Genomic DNA, 10,524 nt, shown 5'->3' with positions numbered 1-10,524 from the left:
GGTTGTATGCACATCTCCCGCCCCTCTCGCTGGAGAGCCAATTATCTGCTTTTAACAGTCAAGCCGGGAAACATTTAAGCCTATCGTCTGGTTCCACTGACACATCCGCACAGTTGTTTTTTGTGACAGCGGAGACGATTTGGTGATAGCCAGTTGTGGTGTGTGCAAGATCAGATGGAATCCACATAGAAGAGGGTGATAACAACACGAAGGCATCGGACTACCAGTTAAAGCATTTTATATCGACCACATATGTTACCTTACATTCTAAGTAAAAGACACCGGCATTCTGGATAGAGACGTAAATGAAGTTGGTGTTGAGAACCCTTGTGCATGCGTAGTAAAAGTATAAACTGTGGGGGAAAAGGCGTTTTAAACCTTATTTTGGGGCAAAGTCATCAAACTTTTTCAGCGATTTTTTTATCATATTTTACTGCTGTTTCTATACATGCAGTTTTTATGTCCCGGTGACCAGTGAAAGTGCAGTTCTGACTCTCTACCCATTCATTTAGATAGGAGCCTGGTCTTGTTAGTCTGAAATAGCTACCCGGAGGCGTTGCCAAGATGGCGGCCGAGTTGCCTATACTCAGAATTCATGCTATGCATTTAACCCATCCAAAGTGCACACACACATCAGTGAACACACACCCAGAGCAGTGGGCAGCCATTTATGCTCCGACGCCAGGAGAGCAGTTGGGAGCAGTTGGGCAGTGCCTTGCTCAAGGGCACCTCAGTTGTGGTATTGCCGGCCCGAGACTCGAACTCACAACCTTAGGGTTAGGAACTCTATAACCACTAGGCCATGACTTCCCACACGAAGTTTGAAGTATGAAGTTTGAGATTCATGTTCACATGTACTCCGTGTTCTACAGAGTAACAGTACTTATCACACATTTTACAAGATTAGATGCTTGTCAGTGGTGCTCAGGATCTGCAAATCATTCGCCATCATCCTATCAGTCATCTTTCCTTACTCTGTTTATGTGGTAAGTGAACTTTTGTGTACTGTATTGTAACAGGCTACCATTAGCAAGCGTCTAACCATGTCCCTTCAGTGACTCCGTAGAATGTGTTATTTCTGTGGCTTTCTGTATACGGATTCACACTTCGGGCCCTTCCCCAGATGTCATCATCCATCATGATCACTGAAGACATCGTCTGATGCCAATTTGGTAGACATTGGCCCAACCCTAATAACTAGTCAAGCTGAAGAGATGATCGCTTCATGTGCTGCTCCAACTGCCCTACAGCAATCTGTCACAACACGAGACACAAAATGGTATTTATTGTTTGAATTTCTTACAAAATGACAACATTTCCAAGCTGAGACTTTGTTCCATACCAAAAGTAACCTGCCCGGTCTTACCTGCTGGTGCATTGTCAGTGTCCTCTTTGCTCCACGATGTTTTTTTTTCACTGCGTGAGAACATGATGTATGGTGTGAGATAGCCATGGCTTATTGGGCGTATCAATAGCAATGAAGGTGGTGGGGGGGCAGGTCTCTATAAAGGGCCAGTTGTTGTTATGTATTCCAATTTTATCATTAGCTACTATACTTATCCCACTAGTTGTTACTATATCTTTAGTATCGATCCGTTTTCTTATAACATTTCTTGACTCGCTACCTGGTTTAGTAGTATATAGCAGAAATGACTACTTCATAGTGCAATTGAAAAGTTTAATAGAAATGTACATTTTAATAGATACTTTTATTCAGTACAGGGAAAACTAGTTGCTATAAGTACTAGGAAAATTTGTAAACTGATGAGATACTACAAACCCGATTGCAAAAATGTTGGGACACTGTACAAATTGTGAGTAAAAAAGGAATGGAATAATTTACAAATCTCATAAACTTATATTTTATTCACAATAGAATATAGATAATATATCAAATGTTGAAAGTGAGATATTTTGAAATGTCATGCCAAATATTGGCTCATTTTGGATTTCATGAGAGCTACACATTCCAAAAAAGTTGGCGCAGGTAGTAATAACTGGCCGAAAAAGTTAAATGTACATATAAGGAACAACTGGAAGACCAATTTGCAACTTATTAGGTCAATTGGCAACATGATTGGATATAAAAAGAGCCTCTCAGAGTGGCAGTGTCTCTCAGAAGTCAAGATGGGCAGAGGATCACCATTTCCCCCAATGCTGTGGCGAAAAATAATGGAGCAATATCAGAAACGAGTTTCTCAGAGAAAAATTGCAAAGAGTTTGAAATGATCATCATCTACAGTGCATAATATCATCCAAAGATTCAGAGAATCTGGAAAAATCTCTGTGCGTAAGGGTCAAGGCCGGAAAACCATACTGGATGCCTGTGATCTTCGGGCCCTTAGACGGCACTGCATCACATACAGGAATGCTACTGTAATGGAAATCACAACATGGGCTCAGGAATACTTCCAGAAAACATTGTCAGTGAACACAATCCATCGTGCCATTCGCTGTTGCTGGCTAAAACTCTATAGGTAAAAAAAAAAGCCATATCTAAACATGATCCAGAAGCGCAGGCGTTTTCTCTTGGCCAAGGCTCATTTAAAATGGACTGTGGCAAAGTGGAAAACTGTTCTGTGGTCAGACGAATCAAAATTTGAAGTTCTTTTTGGAAAACTGAGAGGCCATGTCATCCAGACTAAAGAGGACAAGGACAACCCAAGTTATTATCAGTGCTCAGTTCAGAAGCCTGCATCTCTGATGGTATGGGGTTGCATGAGTGTGTGTGGCCAAAGTCCTTTTAGGCAAGTCATCCCACTCGGCCGCCATCTTGGCAACGCCTCCGGGCAGCTATTTCAGACTAACAAGACCAGGCTCCTAGCGAAATGAACAGGCAGAGAGTCAGAACTGCACTTTCACTGGTCACCGGGACATAAAAACTGCATGTATAGAAACAGCAGTAAAATATGATAAAATTCGCTGAAAAAGTTTGATGACTTTGGCCCAAAATAAGGTTTAAAACGCCTTTTGCCCCACAGGTTATACTTTTACTACGCATACGCAAGGGTTCACGACACCAACTTCATTTACATCCTCTATCCAGAATTGTGTTGTGCCAAGCACTTAAACAAATGCATATTTGTGGTTGATATAAAATGCTTTAACTACCTTGGTAGTCCGGTGCCTTCACGTTGTTATCATCCTCTTCTATGTGGATTCCATCTGATTTTGCACACACCACAACTCGCTGTCGCCCAATCGTCTCTGTTGTCACAAAACCTCAACTGTGCGCATGAGTCAGTGGGACCAGACGATAGACTTAAAGGGTTAGTTCACCCAAAAATCAAAATGATGTCATTAATGACTCACCCTCATGTTGTTCCAAACACGTGAGACCTCCGTTCATCTTCGGAACACAGTTTAAGATATTTTAGATTTAGTCTGAGAGCTGTCTGTCCCTCCATTGAAACTGTGTGTACGGTATACTGTCCATGTCCAGAAAGGTAAGAAAAACATCATCAAAGTAGTCCATGTGACATCAGAGGGTCAGTTAGAATTTGTTGACGCATCGAAAATACATTTTGGTCCAAAAATAGCAAAAACTACGACTTTATTCAGCATTGTCTTTTCTTCCGGTCTGTTGTGAGAGAGTTCAAAAGACTGCAGTGTAGTGATATAACCAAATGGAACTGAATCATTTGAAATTGTTCACGTCTCCAATAAGCATTAATCCACAAATGACTTAAGCTGTTAACTTTTTAAACGTGGCTGACACTCCCTCTGAGTTAAAACAATCAAATATCCCGGAGTAATTCATTTACTCAAACAGTACACTGACTGAACTGCTGTGAATAGAGAACTGAAGATAAACACAGAGTCAAACCAGATAATGAACGAAAGATTGACCCGTTCACGAGTCAAGAACCGGTTGCATCGGTTTTCGGATCACCAGTAGTGATGGGAAGTTCAGTTCTTTTCTGTGAACCGGTTCTTTCGGACAGTTCGATTCAATAAACCAGTTGAAGAAAACGGTTCACCTGTTTTTCTGCGCTCTACGTAATGACGTCATTGGCGATGATTGCCCTTGTTTCAAGCCTTTGGTTTACCCGCGCTCATAACATTAGCAAAGAATCAGTTCAGAATCAATCACCAAAAAAAACAGTTCGGTTCAGACGCGCTGTGTGTCATTCTGCTTCACACTGAATCACACATGCGCAGTATCATCAGCTCCTCGGTTCTCGAATCGGATGCGTCTGACAGAAACGGTTCTTGACTCGAGAACGAGTCAATCTTTCGTTCGTTATCTGGCTCGGCTCGGTGTTCATCTTCAGTTCTTTCTTCACAGCAGTTCAGTCAATGTACTGTTTGAGTACATGAATTACTCCGGGATATTGGTTTGTCTTAACTCAGAGAGAGTGTCAGCCACATTAAAAAAGTTAACAGCTTAAGTCATTTGTGGATTAATGCTTATTGGAGACGCGAACCATTTCAAACGATTCAGTTCGATTTGGTGAACTGTTTCAAGAAGATCTGATTACATCGAATGATTCGTTCGCGAATCGGATATCACTAAACTACAATGTTTTGAACGGTCTCACAACAGACCGGAAGAGAAGACAATGCTGAATAAAGTCGTAGTTTTTGCTATTTTTGGACCAAAAATGTATTTTCGATGCTTCAAAAGATGACTGAAAAGTCATTCTAACTGAAAAGTCATTCTATCTGACCCTCTGATGTCACATGGACTACTTTGATGATGTTTTTCTTACCTTTCTGGACATGGACAGTATACCGTACACACAGTTTCAATGGAGGGACAGAAAGCTCTTGGACTAAATTTAAAATATCTTAAACTGTGTTCCGAAGATGAACGGAGGTCTTACGGGCTCGGGATGACATGAGGGTGAGTCATTAATGACATAATTTGGATTTTTGGGTGAACTAACCCTTTAAATGTTTCCCGGCTTGACTGTTAAAGGCAGATGATTGGCTTTCCAGCTGGAGGGGTGGGACATGTGCATACAAACGCCATCTTTGCCGTTACGGGTTTTCCTTATATAGTTGCACTGAGGATTGAGGAAGTGGCATGTCACTTATAAATTGTCTCTGGTGTGGCATGGGCAACTTACACATCTGGATAGGCACCATCAATGCTGAAAGTTATATTCAAGTTTTAGAACAACATATCCTCCCATCCAGACGTCGTCTCTTTCAGGAAAGACCTTTCATTTTCCAACATGACAATGCCTGACCACATCAATTACAACATCATGGCTGCGTACTTCTTGTTACAAGTATGGAAGAACCATCATTTCTAACACAAAAGACTGCTTTTTAAGTTATCTTCCTGATGTATCCAAATTCCTTAGCATATCCAAAACCTCAGAACAACTTGATGATGTAACAGAAACTATGGACTCTCTCTTTTCTAGCACTTTAAATAAAGTTGCTCCTTTACGCTTAAGGAAGGTTAAGGAAAACAGTTTGACACCATGGTATAATGAGCATACTCGCACCCTAAAGAGAGCAGCCCGAAAAATGGAGCGCAGCTGGAGGAAAACAAAACTAGAGGTATTTCGTATTGCTTGGCGGGAAAGTAACATATCCTACAGAAAAGCATTAAAAACTGCTAGATCCGATTACTTTTCTTCTCTTTTAGAAGAAAACAAACATAACCCCAGGTATTTATTCAATACAGTGGCTAAATTAACGAAAAATAAAGCCTCAACAAGTGTTGACATTTCCCAACACCACAGCAGTAATGAGTTTATGAACTACTTTACTTCTAAAATCGATACTATTAGAGATAAAATTGCAACCATTCAGCCGTCAGCTACAGTATCACATCAGACAGTGCACTATAGACCCCCTGAGGAACAGTTCCACTCATTCTCTACCATAGGAGAGGAAGAATTGTATAAACTTGTTAAATCATCTAAACCAACAACATGTATGTTAGACCCTATACCATCTAAGCTCCTGAAAGAGGTGCTTCCAGAAGTCATAGATCCTCTTCTGACTATTATTAATTCCTCATTGTCATTAGGACATGTCCCCAAAACCTTCAAACTGGCTGTTATTAAGCCTCTCATCAAAAAACCACAACTTGACCCCAAAGAACTAGTTAATTATAGACCAATCTCGAATCTCCCTTTTCTGTCCAAGATACTAGAAAAGGTGGTATCCACACAATTATATTCCTTCTTAGAGAAAAATGGTATATGTGAGGATTTCCAGTCAGGATTTAGACCGTATCATAGTACTGAGACTGCTCTTCTTAGAGTTACAAATGATCTGCTCTTATCATCTGATCGTGGGTGTATCTCTCTATTAGTTTTATTGGATCTTAGTGCTGCGTTTGACACAATTGACCACAACATTCTTTTGCATAGACTTGAATACTTTGTTGGCATCAGTGGAAGTGCATTAGCATGGTTTAAATCATACTTATAGGACCGCCATCAGTTCGTAGCAGTGAATGAAGATGTATCCTATCGATCACAAGTGCAGTATGGAGTACCTCAAGGCTCAGTACTAGGGCCGCTACTCTTCACGCTTTATATGTTACCCTTGGGAGATATCATCAGGAAACATGGTGTTAGCTTTCACTGTTATGCTGATGATACTCAGCTCTATATTTCTTCGCAGCCCGGTGAAACACACCAATTTGAAAAACTAATGGATTGCATAGTCGATATAAAAAACTGGATGACGAGTAATTTCTTACTGCTAAATTCTGAAAAAACAGAGGTGTTAATTATAGGACCTAAAAACTCTGCTTGTAATAACCTAGAACACTGTCTAAGACTTGATGGTTGCTCTGTCAATTCTTCGTCATCAGTTAGGAACCTAGGTGTGCTACTTGATCGCAATCTTTCCTTAGAAAGCCACGTTTCTAGCATTTGTAAAACTGCATTTTTCCATCTCAAAAATATATCTAAATTACGGCCTATGCTCTCAATGTCAAATGCAGAAATGTTAATCCATGCATTTATGACCTCAAGGTTAGATTATTGTAATGCTTTATTGGGTGGTTGTTCTGCACGCTTAGTAAACAAACTACAGCTAGTCCAAAATGCAGCAGCAAGAGTTCTTACTAGAACCAGGAAGTATGACCATATTAGCCCGGTCCTGTCAACACTGCACTGGCTCCCTATCAAGCATCGCATAGATTTTAAAATATTGCTTATTACTTATAAAGCCCTGAATGGTTTAGCACCTCAGTATTTGAATGAGCTCCTTTTACATTATAATCCTCTACGTCCGCTACGTTCTCAAAACTCAGGCAATTTGATAATACCTAGAATATCAAAATCAACTGCAGGCGGCAGATCCTTTTCCTATTTGGCGCCCAAACTCTGGAATAACCTACCTAACATTGTTCGGGAGGCAGACACACTCTTGCAGTTTAAATCTAGATTAAAGACCCATCTCTTTAACCTGGCATACACATAACATACTAATATGCTTTTATTATCCAAATCCGTTAAAGGATTTTTAGGCTGCATTAATTAGGTAAACCGGAACCGGAAACACTTCCCATAACAACCTATGTACTTGCTACATCATTAGAAGAATGGCATCTACGCTAATATTTGTCTGTTTCTCTCTTGTTCCGAGGTCACCGTGGCCACCAGATCCAGTCTGTGTCCAGATCAGAGGGTCACTGCAGTCACCCGGATCCAGTACGTATCCAGACCAGATGCTGGATCAGCACCTAGAAAGGACCTCTACATCCCTGAAAGACAGCGGAGACCAGGACAACTAGAGCCCCAGATACAGATCCCCTGTAAAGACCTTGTCTCAGAGGAGCACCAGGACAAGACCACAGGAAACAGATGATTCTTCTGCACAATCTGACTTTGCTGCAGCCTGGAATTGAACTACTGGTTTCGTCTGGTCAGAGGAGAACTGGCCCCCCAACTGAGCCTGGTTTCTCCCAAGGTTTTTTTTCTCCATTCTGTCACCGATGGAGTTTCGGTTCCTTGCCGCTGTCGCCTCTGGCTTGCTTAGTTGGGGACACTTCATCTACAGCGATATCGTTGACTTGATTGCAAATAAATGGACAGACACTATTTAACTGAACAGAGATGACATAACTGAATCCAATGATGAACTGCCTTTAACTATCATCTTTGCATTATTGACACTGTTTTCCTAATGAATGTTGTTCAGTTGCTTTGACGCAATGTATTTTGTTTAAAGCGCTATATAAATAAAGGTGACATTGACATTGACAAGGGTACTGAAATGGCCAGCCTGCAGTCCAGATTTTTCACCCATAGAAAACATTTGGTGCATCATAAAGAGGAAGATGCGACAAAGAAGAACTAAGACAGTTGAGCAACTAGAAGCCTGTATTAGACAAGAATGGAACAACATTCCTATTCCTAAACTTGACCAACTTGTCTCCCCAGTCTCCAGATGTTTGCAGACTGTTACAAAAAGAAGAGGGGATGCCACACAGTGGTAAACATGGCCTTGTCCCAACTTTTTTGACATGTGTTGATGCCATGAAATTTAAAATCAACTTATTTTTCCCTTAAAATTATTATTTAAAAAAAAAACATTTGATATGTCATCTGTGTTGTATACTGAATAAAATCTTTAAATTTGAAACTTCAACATCATTGCATTCTGTTTTTATTCAAAATTTGTACAGTGTCCCAACTTTTTTGGACTCAGGTTTGTAGTCACTATTGTATACTACTACTATCTAAAAATTATATGTGTTGGTTACAAAATATGTGCGGATTTCTTTTTCATTTTATGTGTTGAAGCGGCTTGCCATAGAGCGTGAGACTGCCTCGCTGTCTTGGTACCTGCCAATCATCTTGAACGAGTGTCGAAATGACCACGCCCAGATCTTGTTTAGCTTTTGGGTAGGCGATGTTCACTGTGTACCGTCGAAATCAACGCAAGAATCTCTATGATTCAGCTTATTTTACAGGCAGCCAGGCTCCGTTACAGAATGAACAAATGATTATTATTTTTTCCATAGATCTGAAAATGTATTTTAAGAAAGAAACAGCTCTAAACCTAACTAAAAGTGAACCGTTTCGTTGTTAGTATGCAAATCAGACGCTTTTGAAACTGAAACTTCTTTTCTGGAAAGCTGTAAAGAACTTAAAAAACCTTATTTAAATAATATTTAATTTAAATAATACAACGTCTTATAGCATTTAAACACTTACTAGGCCTATGATTGCTTTAACTATTAATATACTTTGGATTTCAAGATTTTTTTCAAATTAATGCTACGTAATGCAGGATGAAAGGACCTTATTGCTTTTAAGCAAAATACATGGCCTGACTCCAGAATTTGGCCAGTTGCAATGATAATCCACAACGGCTATTATTAGTAGTAATAATAATAATTAACAATATAAAGACTTTTTAATGGTCCTTGTACTATTTTAAATGTAAAAAATGTGAAGCAGCTTTTTTTTAAGATGCAGTGTAACAGTATTGTGGCTTGTGCATGCTGACATCTCTATGAATGAGTGCTTGCATGGCAACAGACTGTGATTGGCTGATTTTTAGGTATATCCTATATGACTACAATACAGTCAGAGCCTCTCCTCCAATCAGCACTGAGCTCAGAGCTGCAACATGGTAATACACGTACATACAAATACACACATAGACAGTCTACATTAAGTGCATGTCTGTGTATGCACACCTGTTTCACAAAGACACAAATAGCAGATGTCAACACATGCAGCTCATGCACAAACTTTACTAACTACACACAGCACACAGACTGCAGTCTGACTGTCATTCACAGCTCCTCCCAGAGATGTCTCGCAGGTTCACTGCAGGCTGGGATGATAAAGTGAGGTGTCTTTCAAGTCAACTGCTGAAACACTGTAACATCTCCATATTTGTATACTATATCTAAATGAATTATCATTTATAATATAATTATAATTACTCTTTTGATTTTTTTTTTACATTTTTATTTATTTTATTAAATAATGCATTTGCATCTGTTTTGACATGGAAGAGACACAAAAAAAAATCATAGTTTTTAGTACACAAAGCAAATTTAGCAAATAAGGCACAACTATACAAATACACATCACTTCTCTTTCTTTCTTAGATATAAAAATTTAAATAAAAGTTACACATTTTGGGGCCTATTACAACTTGGGTATCAGCTGCTTTATGCTTAGGCTGATTATTATTATTTTTTATCTATAAGTTTGTTTTGTCTCAAAAATTTATTTGTATTATATTTTAGCCTTTTCCCTCCTCATACACACTTTTGGGACTGAATTTTTTTGATAAACATTAACATGCGCCCCTATTGAAGCATTTATCATCGCTGTCATCTGAAAATGAAAGTTTATAGAAGTAAAATGAACACACTCTCAAAAAAAAGGGTACTAAGGTACCATTGCAAGGGTACTAACTGCTAAGGGTACTAACATGCACACTTAGAGGGTTAGTTCAACCAAAAATGAAAATTAGGCTGTTTTGTTCACCCCCGAGGCATCCTAGGTGTATATGACTTTCTGCTTTCAGACGAATCCAGTCAGAGTTGGTAGGTGGGGTGGTGGGATGTGAACAAAGGCCTCC

Source organism: Carassius carassius, chromosome 36 (genome assembly GCF_963082965.1).
Source record: "Carassius carassius chromosome 36, fCarCar2.1, whole genome shotgun sequence".
Classification (NCBI taxonomy): domain Eukaryota; kingdom Metazoa; phylum Chordata; class Actinopteri; order Cypriniformes; family Cyprinidae; genus Carassius; species Carassius carassius.
This window is presented reverse-complemented; position numbering follows the sequence as displayed.